Genomic DNA, 12,536 nt, shown 5'->3' on the forward strand with positions numbered 1-12,536 from the left:
AAATACTTTGCATTTCACACGGAAAAGTCTCCACTAGTCGGAATAATTAGTTATTAGTTATTACAAAAGACTCAAAAGTTGCCTTGTCAAGATTTAGGGATCTGCACCCCCCGCGCCCCCCCCCCCAACTCTGGAGTTCATTCGAAAGAATTTTAAAAGCTGTTAATGGTTGGACCTCGAGGTAACACTGCTATCTGAGATGCAGGTTTTGCTTATAAAAATGGACTTAATTGTGTTCGCAGATAACACATAGCTGTTGTTCCCGTATGTTGTATTTTTTAATATTTTAAGCAGTGTTGAGAGGCATTTCAGTTCAAGCATGGAGCATTGCAAACAAATTCCAGAGCCCTCTCTGGAAAAAAGCAGACTGAACAGGTTCATGGTGACCGCTTCCTTTGCCCCCCTTTTCTACTCTCGTAGGCCAGTTGGTACCTTTGCTTTTTGCAGATTTCATAGCCTCCCTGGTCCCCCTCTCTCATTGTTCTCCACTTTTCCATGTGCTCTTAGGAAGAATGAGCCAGACTTTTCTCCCGGTTTTTTGGGCACTGCAAATCTGGACACACTGATTTCCATGCTACCTCCTTCCCTATGGGCTTTTATTTTATTTATTCCGAGAAAGAGTTTACTGGCTTGATTTACATTTTTTTATATACAATTGGGGAGTCCAAATCTACTTTGGAAGGTAACTTGCAGCTCAGATCCTTTGACTCTGAAGGCAGACATCCAGGAAACAAAGCTGCACCTGCCTTTCCTGACTGGCACTGCCTGAGTTGACACTGAGGAGCCTGGTCCCCGGTCCCTGTGCCCATCCCTGCTCATGGCGAGTGCGTGCCGCTCCTGCGTTCTCCTTCCCGGATGTCACCAGTGTGCACTGCTGGCTTGTCTGAGCCACTGGAGGGGCTGGCACTAAATCTGCTGCGAATGGGTCCAGTTTTGAATTGATCCGTAGGGAGATATATTTATGTCTAAAATAATGAATTTACGTACATGTGGAAATTTATCCGTATTTCTCCCTTTATTTGTGGTATTTAATTTTTTAAAGTTTATTTATTTTGAGAAAGAGATCGTGAGTGGGGGAGGGGCAGAGAGCGAGGGAGGGGAGAGAATCCCAAGCAGGCTTCATGCTGTCAGCACGGAGCCTGGCTTAGGGCTCTATCTCAGGAGCCGTGAGGTCATGACCTGAGCTGAAATTGAGAGCCTGACACTCAACTGACTGAGCCACCCAGGAGCCCCAGGACAGGGAGCTTATTTTAATTGAGCTGAATATTTGTGTTATTCTTCCAGTGAGGTTATAGAAGACGTACTTTCGCCTAAAAAAATCTTTTTTTTTTTTTTCTGGAATTCGGAAAAATTAGACAAGTTTATTATTTCAAAAATAGAATTAGTCTATGCCAGGTAGATGGTTTGGTAATTTCAACAGAATGGTAATTATGTAGGAATAAGCACTTTCTGGGTATTAATGGTTCACAAAACATCCACTTTTGGTTATCTTTAGGCTTGTGTGTGTGTGAGTGCACGTGAGGGTGCGTCGAAGCGTGTGGGTGTGCGTGAGCATGAGTGTAGAGGAGTGCGCACGTGGGTGTGTGAGAATGGATGAGAGCACGTGTGAACTGATAAATGAGCTGTGCTGTGTGGACCCTCTGTGAGCCACTGTCATTTGTGGATTAAGCGGGATCCCACTAGTGGTCTGTCTGTCCTTGCAAAGGTGCCACTGCCTTTGCCTCTCCCACGCATGCTCAGGAGGGTTTTGGTGTTGCTGTGTCTGTCTTGGGCCACTCGGACCCTGAGTTCCTCTCATGTAACCATTTAGGGTGACTGGGAGCAGAGCTAAGTGGCAGCCAAGAAGCTACCCAAGAACATTAGAGAAGGAGCAGTCAGGATTCACGAAGTTGGTCCTGTCGTCTGCAGTAATCACGGATCCTGAGCCCAAATCCCCTGGCTTCCCGCCCTGATCAGCCTGTGCCCTTGAAGTACACATGGCCTCCTAAATGGGTGTAAAACCTGTCCTGTTGGGGGCAAATGCTCATTAGTTGGGTTTGTAAGGCACATGCCTGCCTGAAGGAGAGCTGTCCTGGTAATCCTGGAGCTCTGACTATTTTTCCAGTGTTCCTGTTTCTTTTAAGGGATTTATTAACTTTTTATTTTGGGAGAATATAAAGACCCAACCAAGTAAAAGAAAAATGGAAGTGGTGTTTTTATGCATGGATTGCAATTCTGGAAGATTCCAGGAAACCCTGCAAACAGATTTAAAGACAGGAACAGACCTTTTTCTTCGTGATTGCTTTATGTAAGCGGTGCTAATAATTGTAAGATCTTTCCCCCAGAGTTCTCTGCAGGTTTTACCTAATGAGCTTGGAGCCTCTTTACAGCCCTAGGATCGTGTGCCAGGGGCTGGAATGACCCAGCCTCTTCTCTGTTCTGCAAACTCTTACCTGGTCTCATGCTTTTCCTCCGCACGTTGCTGTGTTCGTATAGCTAGTCTGGGAGCCTTGGTCTGAGTTTGGTGTGGGTTGTAGAGCGTGTGGGGGTGCTGGCAGGTAGCTGTCATTGCCATGGTCATTTTTCCTTTTGCCTCTTCTGTTTCCTTTTTTCTCTTTTCTCTTTACAAACATCTCACAAAAAGAAAATGAAAATCATTTGGATCCCCTCGAGGTAGTAGTGATTGCTACCGTGTCGAGGGGCTTTCTTTGCAAAGGTCTGACATTCAGGGATTTGTCAATGAGCAGTTAAAGGTGAGTTTAGCAACAAGAACCAAAATGCATGTATTCCATGTCTTTTTTTTTCTCCCATCCACAATTTCAAGGGTTAAAATAAAAATAAAACAAGCAAACAGGAAGTTTTGTTACTGGTGCTGTGTTAGGTTGACTTAATTAACTTTTCCAGCCATTATGTGCTACAATTTGTTCCTGATTGTGAGCTTCCCGGCCAAACCACGCACATTCCACTGCATGTCCTTACAGATCTGTTTTCTTAGTTTCCTCAGCTGAGTATCTACTCCTAGAATAACATTGAAACAGACTTTTGTTTAAACACACACATTCACACAGCTAAAATGTAGGGTTCGAAAATGAACAACCTTCTAAACAGGCATTTGCCTCTTAACACTGAAATTTAAAACGGCACAAGTAAGAAACTGCGTTCTGAATCTTCTATGGGAAAAAGACAGGCCTTATTTGATTTTTGTAACACGTAAGAACCGATATCGACACAGAAAGCATTCAGTGTTCTTACCCACCACAATGTGTGTTTCATGTGCCATAGTTTGATTTTAAGCTTCGGTGTTGTTCGTTAAACATAAATGACAGAAGAAAAGACTTAGTTTTCCGGATTTCTGTTATGTGCAATTGTGACTTAAGGATTATTTTTTGGCATCTAATATATTTCACATGCACAGCGAACACTCAGCTATTAGGTGCCACTGTTTACTTAAAAACCTCCAAGTGTGTTAATATGCTAGCACCACAAGCAAAGTGCCTTAATAATCTGTTTGTTGCTGGTAGGGATTCATTACTTTCAAAGCTACCTGTTGTGTTTTGTAAATGGTAAATGCTTTTTAATCCAGATAGTCCAATGTTTTAAACATTATCCTTACTCCAAAGCATTTCCTTCCATGACTTGCCAATACTGACTTTTCATTTTGAAATGTTTTATGTCATTTTTGGCCTATGATTTTTTTAAAGGAGCAATCTGATATTATTAACCTACTACTCTGCTTTAAAAAAAGAAGGGCACTAATAATGAACGTATGTAGGCCAAGGTCTCAGAGATCTTTTATTGACTCTGATGGTTATTGGGAACATACCTTAAAGTGATAGAAAGCAGAAATTATAATGTTAATGGTGATGCAATATGAAACCAAAGTTGATAGATTAACAATGGAGAGGAAGTTCCCTGTTCTCTTCGTTTCTTTCAAAAGGAAGAGCTTGTTTCCCCTCAGCTTAAAAAAAAATCTTCCAGGTTTGTAAGGGGATAGAGTTGTCTACAAGTATGTAAGGAGATACTTTTTTTTTTTTTTTTTTTTTTTTACTTTAACCTTTGGTCACTTCCTGGCCTTGGGATTTTCTTTCAAACTGTTCAGTAACACCTATCAGTGTTAATTGTGATATCAATTGGTCTCCTGGCTCAGCGATTCATTGGGAATTTGGAATTCATTGGCTGTTCTCTACCATGAGTTCTCGTCTCCTTGACTGTTTTTTATGGTAAGGGATGACGTGCTTAATTCTGCTCAGAAATGGCGGGCAGTTTGTGCTATGTAAACAGCAGGTTGTGAGTTTTAGGTTTTTTGCCCCTTTAGATGTTCAACCCTTCCCCCCCCCCCCCCCCCCCCCCCCCCGGCCACATTTTGTTTTCTGGCACATGACAGATGGATGGGAAGGGCTGTCGGAAATAATGGATTTCAAATTATAGGATGTTGGTTAGGAGAACCCACAAGTTTGGGAATGTGAAAGCTTAGATTGAATTCTGGCAACAGGACTAGACTAGATGTGTGGGTGTGGGCAAATGAATGCCTCAAAGTCTCAGTTTCCTCATCTGTTTAGCAAGAAAGTAATTAGACCCACTTCACAGGATCTTTAGGGGATTAAGTGAGGCAATGCTGTACCGTTCTATACGCACCAAACGGAGTAAGAGCTTAGCAAATGTCAGCCGTAGTTATTGGACAGAGTGTGTAGATGAGTAAATGCTATGAATCCAAAACAAAAGGATTGTGTTTTCTTGAGAATACACATAGGTTTTGAAATTAAGGGAAAAATGTTTGGTAAAAGTAATTTTGAATTTGCTGGACTCTGAAAAATAGTTCAAGATGTTTCACAAATCCTGACTGTAACCAAGTTTTGCTTATCGTAAGGAAGGATGGATAACGAAACCAAAGTTTTTGTTTTGTAGCATTCTTCTGAATGCATTCTTCTGGGAGCCAGAAAATAGGGAAGAGAATTTTGAGAAAATTTGTTTTGTTTTGTTTTGTTTAACCTTGAAAACTAACATTATGTGGCTTAGAATAAGAAAGAGCATATGCGCATCCCTCATTTATGAGGTGGTTTGGTTGTATTAGAGTTAGATTTTATATGTTTCTTTAAAGGAGATTTCACCTTTTTGAATGAAGTGACTAATGATGGATAATCTGATTCTCATAAGAGCCTGGGCTCTCTTGAGCTCCAAACTCGTGCCCCTGAACCTGGCAACCTCTGATTCTTATTTTGGCCAAGTGTATCATCTTTCCTGCAGTCACCCAGGCTTGAAACCGCACCATCACCTCTGACCCCTCTGTCTCTCATGCTTCCCACATCCTACCAGTTTTGAAGTCCTGGTAGATTTTCCTCTGTAATTATTCACTCCTGGGTCCCTTCAGGCCACCCTACTGCACTGTGCTATTTAAAACCTACTACCTCATGCCTAGACAGTTAAAGCAACCTTCTATCCACTCACCATGCCTTTTTTCCTCTGCTGTTGTCATTTATGGAAGTTGCTCTTGCCAAATTAATCTTTTTACGGTTCTGCTTATGCCACGCCCCTCCTCTAGAACCTTCAGTGATTCCCAGCTACATAGAGGATACAGTTCAAAATCCTTTCATTGACACTTAGGTATCTTCCAGAGTCTGACTGCAGTCTTTCTCGTCTGACATGCTGCTACCATACTGTCGGCTCTGTAACCCATATTTTAGGTAAATTGAAGGGCTCTTTGCCTTCGTTTGCGTGTTATTCTTCCACAGAAGGAGTGTAAGTTCTTCTCAGATGTGACTGTGTCTTCAGTCTTTTCTCTCTATGCAGTCTTGTGTCCTTTTGGGGAATTACCTACTAATGCTTGATTGTTTGGTATTTTATTTATTATTGTTACGTTCATTAATAGCTTGTATTTTAGAGGAGTTTTAGATTTATAGCAAAATTGAGCAGAAAGTACAGAGAGTTCCTGCACACTCCCTTCCTCCCTAGATTCCCCTATGAACCAACACTGGTACACTATTATTAACTGAAGTGTGTAGTTTTCATTAGGGCCCACACCTTGTGTCGTACTTTGTGTGGGTTTGGACCCATGTATAATGATGCATAGACACCGTTACAATATCATACAGAATAGTTTCCCTGCCCTAAAAATCCTGTGCTCCACTTATCCCCCCTCCCCCCTCCATAATTCTTAATTTTTACCATTTAGTTAAAACTTTTTGGAAGGAGCACCTGGTTTACCCCCCACCCCCCACCCCGACACCCCACCCCGCTTCAGTGTTTTGTGCTTGAGAGCCTCAGCAGGTACTCAAGCGGCCTGTAAGGTGCCTATGGAGCACAGGTATGAATGCTGAGGTTTGAATCCCAGCTCTGCCACTTTATTGCTGTGTGATTTTAGGCTAATTACTTAGCATCTCTGCAGCTGGCACAGTGAGTACCCAAAATGTCAGCTATTGTTAGTAATAGTATAAGTTGGCAGGATTTCATTCACGGACACATTTCATGTTGCGCTTTCAGCACAGCATCGTTTGGAAATACTCTAGGGGTGGATAAGCTTTAATCTGATTGAGAGAATCAGAGGTTACTGGTTTACAGAAAACCCTGAAAATGTGGTCCTCAGGACCTAGCTTAACAGCAAGTGAGCAGATGACGGGAGCCGGGATCAGCAAGCTACCTCGAATCACTGGTCCTGAAACTGGTACAAGTTTGGATTTAACTAATCAAATGCTTTCAGGGTCTACTTCTCATTCATAAATATTCATTCAGATTATGGGATGAAATCAGTAATTCCTGTGCCAATGGGCTTCCCTGAGGACAAGGCTCCTTTTTCTCACGTATATAGTTATTGGATTTCTCCTCTAAAAGGACAGTTGTTGGGCCCTCAGATAAATCAGGAGTGAGTATCAAGCCCATCTTGCCACAGCTTTCCAAAGTTGGGAGTGAAAAGCCACAGCGTGATGTGTTCTGCCGGCGGAAAGTTTCTGGGCTGCTTTGCTTACTTGTGATCAAGCGATGTGGTTGTTTCACATTGCCAGAAGGAAACTGGTCAGAATCAGAAACAGTAACCTCAGCAGTAACAGCTCGGGGCCAAACAAAATGACGCTGGTGGGTGGGCGGTCTCCCAATGGGGAGGTAGCTTGGTGGCCTTCCCCCTTGCACCTCTTTGGCCCAGGTGGGTGAAAGGCTGGTGCTTCCAGGCAGCTCGCAAGGTGCGATGCCAGAGGATTGCCATCCCGAGCGCTGGATCCGCAAGGGTCCCAGCCGGAGAAGGAGGCGGGGTGACGGTAAAAGCAAAAATCTCCGTGTTATCTTGTTTACATGGAAATCTTTCCAAATATATCTGCTGCAATTCATGTTTATTTTAAAAAACTTACATGCCGCATAATTCACTCTTTTTTGTTGTGCAGTTCTAGGAGTGTTGACAGATCTCTAAAGTCACGTAACCACCACCACAATCAAGACACAGAACGGTTCCAGCACCCCCCAAAATTTTGACACACACTTGTTTTTTTAAACTTGGCTCCGCAATACATACCATCAGAGTCAACAGTAATAACAGAACGTTCTAGAGCAGCAGTAGCTGCTGGATGTTATGTTTATTTCGTATTTTTTAAAAGTCCATGATTTTTTTTAGGCCCTGTTAACATTACTTACTGTTACGTTTTTCCTTTTTTTTTTTTTGAATACATCATGTTGAATTGGTAGTAGAAGTAAAATGTTCTTGAAAATTGCCCAGAAGTATATGACCTAGTGTCTCTGCCAGTCTGTGTTTTCTTTTCTTTCTTTCTTTCTCTTTCTTTCTTTCTTTCTTTTTCTTTTCTTCTTCTTTTTTTTTTTTTTTTTTTTTGAGTGTCCAGTCAATGTATTGTTTCCTTTTAGGCCAATTTAAAATGTCATTTTACTTAAAACTACAAGGCACTCATAGTAATGAGGGCTTTTTCTGCTGTTTTGCCTCCATGAATTAATTGCACGAGAACGTTACAACATTTAACGTAGCTCCAACCTAGAGAAAAAAAAATATCAAAGCCTTTGTTCAATCTGTTTTCTTTCTTCCTCCTTTGCTTTTTTTTTTTTTTTTTTTGTAACCTCACTCTCTTTCCCCTCTACTTTTATAGATGGGACTTCATCTTGGGTAGAGGAAATTTTTATATAAAAGTTATCTCCACTCTGACTTAGACTGCTATTTTTTTTTTCCTTTTTCACTCTTCCCCCCCACCCCCCCTTTCTTTGACTCTTTCCTCTTCTCGGCCTGGCTCTCTCTCACTCTCTCTCTCTCTCTTTTTCCCTTTTGGTTGTAGAAAGTTGAGTTCCATCCCAATTATTAAATCTTAGGAGACCATTCCCACATGGTTCCGTAAATGGTAGCTTCATCCCGTGTCCCTTTCATCTTTCCCCCTGCTCTCTGGCTTGACAGTTGAAAAGGTCTGGCTGTGCCACACAATGGTTTGATTGGTTTCTCTGGGGGAGACTTTTCCCTGGCTCATCATTCGCCAGGCAGGTGGACCAGAAAGTCTCTTGATTCTTTTGTTGCCTCTCAAAGTCCGAGGTCTTTGACTGAATAAATCCGCCGTCATGGGATAATTTGCTAAAAGGAGCCTGGAAGATGTGAGAGAAAAGCCTCGCGACTTGGGTGCTGCATTAATGAAGTTTGCAATTGAAAAATCACCAGGAATGCAGTGGGTGGAGACGGGCTTCTTTTATTTCCCATAATAAACTTTTAGTTCTATCATTTCAAGCATGCCCGACCCTCGGCTTGCCTGCCGCCCGAGTGTGTTCACGTTTGCACCCCAGTTTAAGGGGACAGCCCTGTCCGGCTGCAAGCCGTTTGGGCGCTGTGTCTAGTTAGTCATTAGATTATTACCAGTGGATGGAAAGAATTCCATATGACAGGACTAAGGTTGAGTTAACACAGGACGGAAAGTAATTTACAGATAGGCTGTCCCCAGCCATCTTTGTAGCCCCTGATAAGGTTTCATTTCAGAATGGATAGGCGACATTTCCACTCACAGGCCCATTCCGGGACACCTGTGATAACAGCTTCTGGATCCTAATTGAAATTGGTTTCAAAATGGATTTTCACTTTTCTCTGTCTGTGGAAAATATTGAATGGACTCAGAGCTGCCACAGAGAACCCCGGACCTTGGAAAATGGAGCGGGAAGCCAGGATCATCTTTCATAACAGTGTCGATGATATGACAGTTTTGTTATCTGTCTTATTAATGAAATCATTGATCAACTGATGAGGGAGATAATAAACTACGTTCCACCATGTTCACGAAGCTCAATTAGATTCATATTACAAATAAGAGGGGGGGGGGGGAGGGTGTGTGTGGAAAACAAACAAGGGAGCTAAAGTAGTAAAGGTCACTTAAAACTTTCATTCCCAAAGGGACCATTTCAGATCAGGACATTCTGAGTGATTGCAGTCCAAGTAATTTTGAAATTATCGAGGCCAACATGGTATTCCAGGACCTTCCTTTTGGCCAATGAGGAGTTAGCCAGCGTTTTTAGTAAAGATTCATGAAGTGAAATTCAGAAGTCGGTGGAGGGGAGGGGTGGGCGGGGGGGGGGGGGGAGGGAAGTTCTGAATTAAGCGCTTAGGAATGGGCAGAATGGGAGAAACAAAATCCACAGAACCTCTTCCCTCCCCATGGTGAAGGGATTTGGGGCTTGTCCTGGGTACATACAGTGGATAAGGAAGACCAAACTGAAAGAAAAGTCGCTTATTGTCTGTTCCGCTCTTAAAGCGCTTTGGGAATCCTAGTAAGATGGGAATTAGGTTTGGATTTAACGAGGTGGCTCTATTGTTTGGTGTTGGGCTGCCCTGGAATGTGCTCTCTGTTCCTCCCCAAGGAGGGGAAGAGATGCTGATGTCTGCTCATGTTTCACGGTGAACTGTATTCCTAGGTGTTTCTCCTTCCTCGGTGCCAGCGAGGATCAATCCAGTCCCATCTGAGCTTGAAAGAGGAGCCGTGATCAAAGGCTCTAATGATGTCACTGATCTCTGGTGATTGATTAGGAACAGAAGTTCTGGGGAATTCTGCCTTATAATTCCTTATATTTCCTTATCATTGCAAATTCGTTAGCGTCTACCATTAGGGCAGCCAGCTCCTGATCTGCAAAATTACAAAAACGAACGACAGAGAAAACGGTGGATTTTTCTTCTGGATCTATTTTTAAGTTTATTGGAACCATGGCTACATTTTATAAGCAGCCTTCCCCTTTAAGTGTACCGCAAAGATGTAGAATTCCTTATATAACTTGGGATACATATTTTGGAATTCCGCACATAAGTTGGGACAGTATTTGGGAGTAAAACCATTTACACTGTTCCCAAAGCAGTTTAATTATATATGGGTAATGGTGTATTAGGTAGGTCACCAGTAAGTATATTTAAATGCCTTATTACCTTGGAAATTTAAGATTTTAGGACTTAAAAAGTCCTTTTAGTTACTTTTATGGAACTAGTTAACGTTTTCGTCTTGCCAGTCAGAAACAAACATTAATGCGTTCCATGCCAAGGAGGTGAGAAACTGGGACAACTGGGGAAGACTCAAGGTGGAAAGAAATAATAATAATAATTAAAAATTAAAAAAAGCAACAAGAGAGAGCGAGAGAGCTCTTTCTGGAAGCGCTGTCAGTTGTACTGTAACTATTGGCTTAGGTCCACCTAGAGTAGGGACTGATTGCAAAAGCATAGGAAAAAATTCTGTTTTGGAAGGCACTGCAGTTCAAGAAAGAAAAGTTGAGTGGAAAATGGAGAATGTACAATATTATTACAGTTACTGTTACCTTGTACGGTTTGCTCTGGGGTGTCAAGGACTATTGCTTCATACTTGCTTATAGCTAATTCCTTTCACAGAAAACTTCATTTTGAGAACCGCCCTGAGTAGGACTGATAAATGTGTTTATAGTCTAAAGAGAAGAGATCATGCAAATGAGCCCTTGGGAGAAGATGGTGAGGCAATTATGAACACTAAGCTTTAAGGGATGTCAAAGACTCCCCTTCCACAGAATATTTTTGTTCTATTGGCAGTGATAAGAAAAATAATCTCAGGCCTTTGCCTGTAACCAAAAGAGAACTTCTAGAAAGAAAAGAACAATGGCATGGTTGAAATAATGGAACTTCCAGAAATGTAAACATTTTCTGGTAAAATATGAACCTAATACTCAGTCGAAGATTTCTTCCAAGCATTTAAAAATTAGAGAACACACAGTGGCCCATTTCACATTAAGTTTAAATCAGATCTGTCTTGAAAAACTAATGTTTCTAGGCTTGTTTTCAAATCCTGGCAAGTTGCAGAGCAGTAGAAAAGTTCCTTTCCTATAAATGTTGACAGCAGTTCCGGTGAAGGCTAACAATGTTTTATAAATAGAGTTTACTTAGCAGAAACCATATGTATGCCTAGTGAAATAACCTCACATTTATTTATGTTTTGATTTATAGAAAACATGTGCCCCTTGACAAAGCCTTTGGGCTGTTTTCCGCAATTAAAAGGAATCATGTTTGAAAAAAATAGCTACCATCTTAATGGGAAACTTTTTCACATAAATTCAAAGCACCTTCTTTGATCAGTTTCATGCACATTGAGACTATTTTCATCCATCAGTTTAACCCCCAAAAAACTGGGTGAATGGAAGAAAAAAAAAAGATGCTTAAAAACATGCACACACAGGCACCCAGCATATATACTGGCTGAATACTAGAGAATCCAAGGATACGAAGGGCTGGGTATTAGAACAGAGGCAGTTGCAACGTTATAGCAGGAAAATTTCTCTTGTGGCTCTTCCTGCTGGTGACTAGTGTTGGTATAGCACCAGACAGCACTCCTCTGGTTTGCTTTGGTTGTTTTCTTAGACTGTCCAGGGGGAACAGGGTCCTATATGTACCTGTTGCTAGGCCTTCATCTGACTATCTGAAAAGTATCTATCCCTTAATTCTCTTTCCAACCACAATAGATGATAAGGGTAGAGAGGGATAAGAAGGTGCTTTGTAAATTCCTTATCTATTCCCTTTTTCTTTTTGAAGAAAAAGATCATATAATTTAAATATAAACTATGTGCCTGTTGCTTATTCCTGGTTCAGAAAGTTCAGGGTTGGGAAGGAGTTGCAAAGAAGAGAATCTCATTCGTGTGTTAAGAAAGAAGTGGTTATATTAGCTGGGGCCAGGCTACAAAAATATTGCTTAATTACCATGCTAGACTAGATCAATGATTTTTGCGCTGCTGAGGGGAGGGATTGGAGGCAGGGAGAAAGTCAGTGTTTAAATACAGAAATTTAGTAATACGTGGGTATACTGATGAAACAAGTATGGATCTTACATCTAAGTGCTGGTTTAATTTTGTACCTTGTTTTAATTTGAGAAGCTTTTCATTTTGAAGTACATCTGAGAGATTATATGTGCTTAAAAAAAGAGAGGTAAGTTTTTATGGAAAATCTGTCTCATGAAGGTAATGTCAGTTTTCCACGGCCTAGGAAAGCCTAGCTCCTGCCTCCATGCAGTTGGGAACAAGTTCTATCCAGCAACGTGGCACCATGCGAAATGAACCATCTTTTTCAGCATGGGGGCTTAACTGGCACTCTAGGAACCCTTGAG

General features: G+C 41.6%; 1 protein-coding gene across 5 annotated transcripts in view; it reads left to right on the forward strand.

Annotated features, from left to right (window-relative positions):
• The window catches only part of GLI3 (GLI family zinc finger 3), a 279,721-nt gene that overhangs the window by 15,210 nt on the left and 251,975 nt on the right, over window positions 1-12,536 (forward strand). The gene's annotated exons all lie outside the window — the stretch shown is intronic.

Source organism: Prionailurus bengalensis, chromosome A2, assembly GCF_016509475.1.
Source record: "Prionailurus bengalensis isolate Pbe53 chromosome A2, Fcat_Pben_1.1_paternal_pri, whole genome shotgun sequence".
Classification (NCBI taxonomy): domain Eukaryota; kingdom Metazoa; phylum Chordata; class Mammalia; order Carnivora; family Felidae; genus Prionailurus; species Prionailurus bengalensis.